This window comes from Oncorhynchus masou, chromosome 5, assembly GCF_036934945.1.
Source record: "Oncorhynchus masou masou isolate Uvic2021 chromosome 5, UVic_Omas_1.1, whole genome shotgun sequence".
In the NCBI taxonomy this organism is placed as follows: Eukaryota; Metazoa; Chordata; class Actinopteri; order Salmoniformes; family Salmonidae; genus Oncorhynchus; species Oncorhynchus masou.
In genome coordinates this window covers 35,755,847-35,762,653 of record NC_088216.1, presented here as the reverse complement: position 1 = coordinate 35,762,653, position 6,807 = coordinate 35,755,847, and the positions used below count along the sequence as shown (strand labels likewise).

The 6,807-nt window shown below is 42.1% G+C and overlaps 1 long non-coding RNA gene across 6 annotated transcripts; it reads left to right on the top strand.

Annotated features, from left to right (window-relative positions):
- Window positions 1-440: 440 nt before the first annotated feature.
- LOC135539531 (uncharacterized) lies at window positions 441-6,575 on the top strand. 6 transcript variants are annotated; one of them, XR_010455635.1, is made up of 7 exons: window positions 441-996; window positions 2,494-2,936; window positions 3,135-3,203; window positions 5,002-5,107; window positions 5,206-5,289; window positions 5,883-6,014; window positions 6,120-6,575. It is a non-coding gene; the product is annotated as an uncharacterized LOC135539531 (long non-coding RNA). The 6 variants fall into 6 exon arrangements; XR_010455634.1 differs by having other exon boundaries at window positions 3,135-3,226; XR_010455636.1 differs by lacking the exon at window positions 2,494-2,936 and having other exon boundaries at window positions 451-996; window positions 3,135-3,226; window positions 5,030-5,107.
- The last annotated feature ends 232 nt before the right edge of the window (window positions 6,576-6,807 follow it).

Sequence of the window (6,807 nt, the reverse complement as noted above, 5' to 3'; positions counted from 1 at the left end):
TTTCAGTTCTTGTTTGTTAAAAAAGTTTGAAATATCCAATAAATGTCGTTCCACTTCATGATTGTGTCCCACTTGTTGTTGATTCTTCACAAAAAAAAGCACTTTTATATCTTTATGTTTGAAGCCTGAAATGTGGCAAAAGGTCGCAAAGTTCAAGGGGGCCGAATACTTTCGCAAGGCACTGTATATTGGTCATGTTGGTCTTGGCTCCCGAGTGGTGCACAATGGGATTGTCTTGCAGTTCTCAAGTTGTATCTACTGAAAGCGCGCAAGGTTCAAAGCACGAGGGCAGGGGGCACGAGGGCAGGGGGCAGGGAGCACGAGGGCATGAGGGCAGGGGGCACGAGGGCAGGGGGCACAGGATGGGCCGCAAAGAAGACAGACCTAGCCCATTGGGAAGGGAGGAGGAGCTTGGTGGGTAGCACAGAGCAACACTTTAAGGGGCATTGCACTAATAATGGCGCTGACTAGGGAAATGTTCCCGCTGTTCTAGCAGGTAGCTGGACTTATAGACTTGCCTAGATGGAGGGTAGGGGGAGAATTCTATCTTAAATGTTTTTCTAAATTAGGTTCTATGTTAAGTATTATTATTATGTATCACATCCGACCGTGATTGGGAGTCCCATAGGACGCCTCCGAAACAGTTTTGTAAACCAACCCAGATGTAATATAATTCTAGCCACATGTTGACTCAGTGGCGCTTCTCCATGCAGGACATGGGAGGGGGAGGGTCTCACAGGAATAGGTTCATCACTGGTCACTGAGCTGGCAAGCTAATGTTAGGTAGTTAGTCATAGAAATGTACGTTCAGCCTGTGAATTATTTCAGTTTGATTTGACTTATATTAAGAAGTCAGCATGGCTTAACAGTTTCTTTCGTTTTTGACCTCGACATTGTTGCTGGGTAGATACTTTCATATCTAACATGCTGGTGATGCTAGCCAGCTAACCTCATATCTGGATGCCTCACTCTAGTTCCCGATAGAGCAGCATACTGGTAAGTCAACTTTGCTTTCAAACTTTGTAATCATCTGTAGAGTTGTTTTACATGCAATCATACAAGCTAGATAGTTAGATATTTTGTTTAAAAGCCTGTTGTCATTCACTGGTTGTTTCTTTGGAGCTAGCTAAGCTATCACTAGCTAGCTAGTTGGATAGTAATTTGATGTACAGTAGGCTAAATCAACGTTACAGTATTACGGAATGACAACAATATAGCCTTGTCACTACTAGTTGGCATGTTGGCTGATATGGGGTGCAGTATTTGTTGGGTCCCTTGACAAAATGTCATTGTTGACTTGGTAAATTAAGCTAATGGTTGTGTGCACTCTCACTAGATATAATTTTAATCTTATTTATTTCACCAGGTAGGCCAGTTGAGAACTAGTTCTCATTTACAACTGCGACCTGGCCAAGATAAAACAAAGCAGTGTGACAAAAACAACACGTGGAATAAACAAAAGTACAGTCGTGGCCAAAAGTTTTGAGAATGACACAAATATTAATGTTCACAGTTTGCTGCTTCAGTGTCTTTGGATATTTTTGTCAGATGTTACTATGGAATACTGAAGTATAATTACAAGCATTTCATAAGTGTCAAAGGCTTGTATTGACAATTACTTGAGTCAATATTGGCTGTGTTTACCCTTCTTTTTCAAGACCTCTGCAATCTGCCCTGGCATGCTGTCAATTAACTTCTGGGCCACATCCTGACTGATGGTAGCCCATTCTTGCATAATCAATGCTTGGAGAATTTGTGGGGTTTTGCTTGTCCACCCGCCTCTTGAGAATGGGATTAAGGTCTGGGGAGTTTCCTGGCCATGGACCCAAATTTGCTTTTGGAGGATGTGTTGGTACCATTTTTTTTATTCATGGCTGTGTTCTTAGGCAAAATTGTGAGTGATCCCACTCCCTTGGCTGAGAAGCAACCCCACACATGAATGGTCTCAGGATGCTTTACTGTTTGGCATGACACAGGACTGATTGTAGCGCTCACCTTGTCTTCTCCGGACAAGCTTTTTTCCGGATGCCCCAAACAATCGGAAAGGGGATTCATCAGAGAAAATGACTTTACCCCAGTTTTCAGTAGTCCAATCCCTGTACCTTTTGCAGAATATCAGTCTGTCCCTGATGTTTTTCCTGGAGAGAAGTGGCTTCTTTGCTGACCTTCTTGACACCAGGCCATCCTCCAAAAGTCTTCGCCTCACTGTGCGTGCAGATGCACTCACACCTGCCTGCTGCCATTCCTGAGCAAGCTCTGTACTGGAGGTGCTCCGATCCTGCAGCTGAATAAACTTTAGGAGACGGTCCTGGCGCTTGCTGGACATTCTTGAGGCGCCCTGAAGCCTTCTTCCCAACAATTGAATCGCTCTCCTTGAAGTTCTTAATGATTCGATAAATGGTTGATTTAGGTGCAATCTTACTGGCAGCAATATCCTTGCCTGTGAAGCCCTTTTTGTGCAAAGCAATGATGATGGCATGTGTTTCCTTGCAGGTAACCATGATTGACAGAGGAAGAACAATGATTCCAAGCACCACCCTCCTTTTGAAGCTTCCTGTCTGTTATTCGAACTCAATCAGCATGACAGAGTGATCTCCAGCTTTGTCCTCATCAATACTCACACCTGTGTTTACGAGAGAATCACTGACATGATGTCAGCTGGTCCTTTTGTGGCAGGGCTGAAATGCAGTGGAAATGTTTTGGGGGGATTCAGTTCATTTGCATGGCAAAAAGGGACTTTGCAATTAATTGCAATTCATCTGATCACTCTTTATAACTTTCTGGAGTTTATGCAAATTGCCATCATACAAACTGAGGCAGCGGACTTGAAACCGTGAAAATTAATATTTGTGTCGTTCTCTGAACCTTTGGCCACAACTGTACAGTCAATAATAATAGAAAAATCTATATACAGTGTGTTCAAATGGAGTAAGGAGGTAAGGCAATAAATAGGCCAATGGTAGCGAAGTAATTACAATTTAGCAAATTATGTTGTTTTGTGGCAGATTTTCAAAAGAAATAGACATACAGCATATCACCAGTAATTCTCAATCAGATGAGATACACAGCTAACCCATATTGAATTTCATTCATAAATGTGGACGCTAATTATTGTTAATATTCCAATTCTCTAGGCCCTCCATTCCCAAACTTGAAGCCCCCTGTCGCCAACTGGAAAGACCAGGAAAAAGTGGTGGCTTAAGGTACAACTTCCTATTGAGGAAATGTAAGAAACTCAGTGTCATATTTAGAGTTATTGACATGAAAAGAAGCATATACAAGCAACCTATCAAATGTATTTTATAAAGCCCCTTTTACATCAGCAGTTGTCACAAAGTGCTTATACAGATACCCAGCCTAAAACCCCAAAGAGTAAGCAATGCAGACGTAGAAGAACAGTGGCTAGGAAAAACTCCCTAGAAATATAAGGGCGCAAGGCGAGACCCAGATGCAGATGGTTTGAGTCTTTGATATTTATTGATCAATCCAAAAGGGGTAGGCAAGAGTGGTCGTGGACAGGCAAAACGTCAAAACCAGTTCAGAGTCCAGGAGGTACAGAGTGGCAGGCAGAACGGTCAGGTAGGCGGATACGGAGTCCAGTAAACGTACAAGGATCAAAACCAAGAAAAAGGGAATAGAAGCAGGAGTACGGGAAAACACGCTGGTTGACTTGAAAGACATACAAGACGAACTGGCACAGAGAGACAGGAAACACAGGGACAAATACACCAGGGAATATAAGCGACACCTGGTGGGGATGAAGACAATCACAAGGACAGGTGAAACAGATCAGGGTGTGACAAGAAAGGCAGGAACCTAGGAAGAAACCTAGAGGAACCAGGCTCTGATGGGTAGCCAGTCCTATTCTGGCTGTGCTGGTGGAGATTATATAAGATTGCAGCCATTTAGCCAGATTATTCTTCAAGACGTTTAAACGTTCATAGATGACCAGCAGTGTCAAATAATAGAGGGTTATTGAGGGTGCAATAGTTCAACACCTCAGGAGTAAATGCCAGTTGGCTTTTCATGGCTGAGCATTTCGAGGTTGAGACAGAGAAAGACCGAGAAAGACAGGATCAAACAGAGGGTCTGGGACAAGTTAGTACCTCCGGTGAGTCTTGAGCAGGTCAGGGTTCCATAGCTGCAGACAGAAACAGCAGAGACAGCAGCATGCCTAAGTGGACTGAAGACGGGGACAGCCAGGAGTTGTCAGGCCAGATAGTCCCGAGGCATGGTCCTAGAGCTCATGTCCTGCATCTTTTATTTAACTTGAGTGTAGTTTAAGCCCTAGAGGTTTGTAACTTCACATGATTTAGCCTAGTTGTCAATCCAGATCTGAATATTTGATATCCTTTTTACTGTACACTGTTGATAGTAATTTTTCACAAGCTAATCACTGAATGGCCTACAACAAGGATGTTTTCAACTTGACACGTCTATGTCATAATAACACAGAACACACACACATCCGGTTGCAAGGGCAAGTACAACGAGCAGTTGGGAAAATGAAGTTGCTGCGTGTGTTGCCAGATACACACACACACACACAAACTTAATTCATTTGTTGTATTGTATTTATTATGGATCCCCATTAGCTGCTGCCAAGACAGCAGCTAACACTCTTCTTTGGGTCCAGCAAAATTAAGGCAGTCATACAATTTTAAAAACATTACAATACATTCACAACACATTACGTCTATGCCCTCAGAACACAACTCTACTACAACATATCTGCAGCACAAAATCCTTGTGTACGTGTGTGTATACAGTGTGTATGTCATCGTTTGTATGCATGTGTCTCTTCACAGTCCCCGCTGTTCCATAAGGTGTATTTTTATCTGTTTTTGAAATTTAATTTTACTGCTTGCACAAGTTACTTGATGTGGAATAGAGTTCCATGTAGTCATGGCTCTATGTACGACTGTGCGCCTCCCTTAGTTTGTTCTGTTTAGGTTAGTGTGTAGTCAAGGCTTTGTCATTAAAATTGTGCCTATTTTTCAGATCTGCCAACCTGCTCGGTGGGTGACAGGTAACAGTCTTTCCACCAAGCTGTTCCAGGCCTGGAGTGGCATGTTGGAACTTCCTGAGGCGGTGTGATGTGGTCCAGGTATTTATCAAACACACGTATACACACTCACTCAATCATTCACTCTGTTTTGTTGTATAATTATTTTAACTTAAGAACATTGTTCCTCTCTCTTTTAGATCTGACACCCCTATTAGCTCAACCACAGTCTTCACAGCTGCAGTCGTCTGCATCTGATACACCGGCCACGACAGGTGACACAGGTAGTTATCACATGCATGTATACGCACATGCACACTCTCCCTCACTTGGGGCTCTATTCAATCACATCTGCTTTAGCCAACATCCACATAGCGGTTGTTTTTGCGGTGTCTGAGGTGGAACTGTGTTAGAGCTGTCAAATTCACAAGTGGCTCCTGGCATTATACCTCAAGCGGACATTGCCATTGGTAGAAACTGAGTCGTTTTAACAGAAATCTCATGCAGCCCTGTTTACAAGTTAGAACACTGGAATTTGAGATGTAATTTACACCTCGATTAGGCTAATAGAAGTCCTCATTATTTAGTTTAAGGATTTTGAATTTGAGCGTCATTATTTCCATAACCTACACTTTCTCGTACTGAACTTGTAACCCGAGTAGGACGGGTGTAATTTTGTGACAATGATCCAGAACTGCTGCTTACCGATTTGACAGATCCAACACAGTTACACCTCAGACACCACCAAAAACATCAGCTATGCGGGTGTCGACTATCGGCGGTTAATGCTTGTGCTGATTGAATTTAGGCCTTACAGTCATTGTCTATTTAGTGTATGATTATTGTCAGTTAAGAAAATTGTGCCTCTGTCTTTTAGATCTGCCATGCCCAGCAGTTCAGCTGCAGTCACAGCAGTCCACTGCTGTAGTATTTAATTTACCGGCAGCACCAGTTTCTACTCCACTGGCCGTGAAGGGAGAAACTTTTGAGGATTCCCAGATGGATACAGGTAATTCAAAATTATATTGCATATGCTCACCCACACCAACAGATGTACACACAGACATGTTGTTGAGCTGTATACGTACTGTCACTTTGTGCATCTCTCTTTCAGATCTGCCATGCACTCCACCACTGCCTGACAACCTCACCCAGAAGTGCATACACTGGGCCTTTCAAGACTGACAAAGCAGAGATGGGTGGCTGACAAGGAAAAATAAAACAACACACTCAACGCACACACTTTATCCACAATGTAAATAAGTTGTAATTGCCTGTTTATTTAATGTTTGCTCCATTTTATTTTAGGATTGGAGATATCTACTCCTATATATCCATTATCAATGTCTGCATAATTACTCTAAATATCTATCAAATCAAAGTGGGATTGATAATATTATAAAAGACTGTGTACAGTTTTAGGAAATTCTGTGTACATTTTTGTTGAAAAACATGCCTCCCTCTCACACAGACACACACTACACCCATGTAAATAAATTGCAATAACTTGTTTAACGTATGTATGCTCCACTTTATTTTAGGAAAATATCTGTAATAAAGTACATTCACAGTTAAAGTAATGTCTTTGGTTTATTGGATATTTCTCCTAATGCAATGTGTGACCAGAAGGAAGTCTGCAGACTGCAACCCTTGGACTGTGCAGGTTTTGTCACCTGAAGCTGATAAATAAGAGAGATGGGGAGGAAGAGTGGAGTTGGTTCATCGTTAATAACTGACACAATTCTATAATGAATACATATAATACTAATAATAGAGTAACCAATAGTTACTGTATTGTGATT